Genomic DNA, 422 nt, shown 5'->3' on the forward strand with positions numbered 1-422 from the left:
ACAAAAAGTTTTTGGTTTAAATATATATATGTGTGTGTGCGTGTATATATATATATATATATATATATATATATATATATATATATATATATATATATATATATAATATTAAAATGCTATAATGATGATGTCATTATTAGGCTAATTTCTTTGTTAAGAAAAATCAAAAAGAAAAAAATTTAAGCATGGTGGGTGATGTCATTAATCTAAATACTTTTGAATTAAAATTAAATGTTACTAATTAATTATTATTATTAAATCATATTAATAGTTATTTTAATTATTAAAATGAAATAATTTTGAATTATTTAATAATATTAACTATAGATTATTTTTAATTGAGTACGAGAAGCTAGGTAGAAGGAAACAAATTCTAGATTTATATTTTAATTTACACTTTTAAAATAAAATGACAACCAATA

The sequence above is a fragment of the Rutidosis leptorrhynchoides genome, chromosome 3, assembly GCF_046630445.1.
Source record: "Rutidosis leptorrhynchoides isolate AG116_Rl617_1_P2 chromosome 3, CSIRO_AGI_Rlap_v1, whole genome shotgun sequence".
NCBI classification, from domain to species: Eukaryota; Viridiplantae; Streptophyta; class Magnoliopsida; order Asterales; family Asteraceae; genus Rutidosis; species Rutidosis leptorrhynchoides.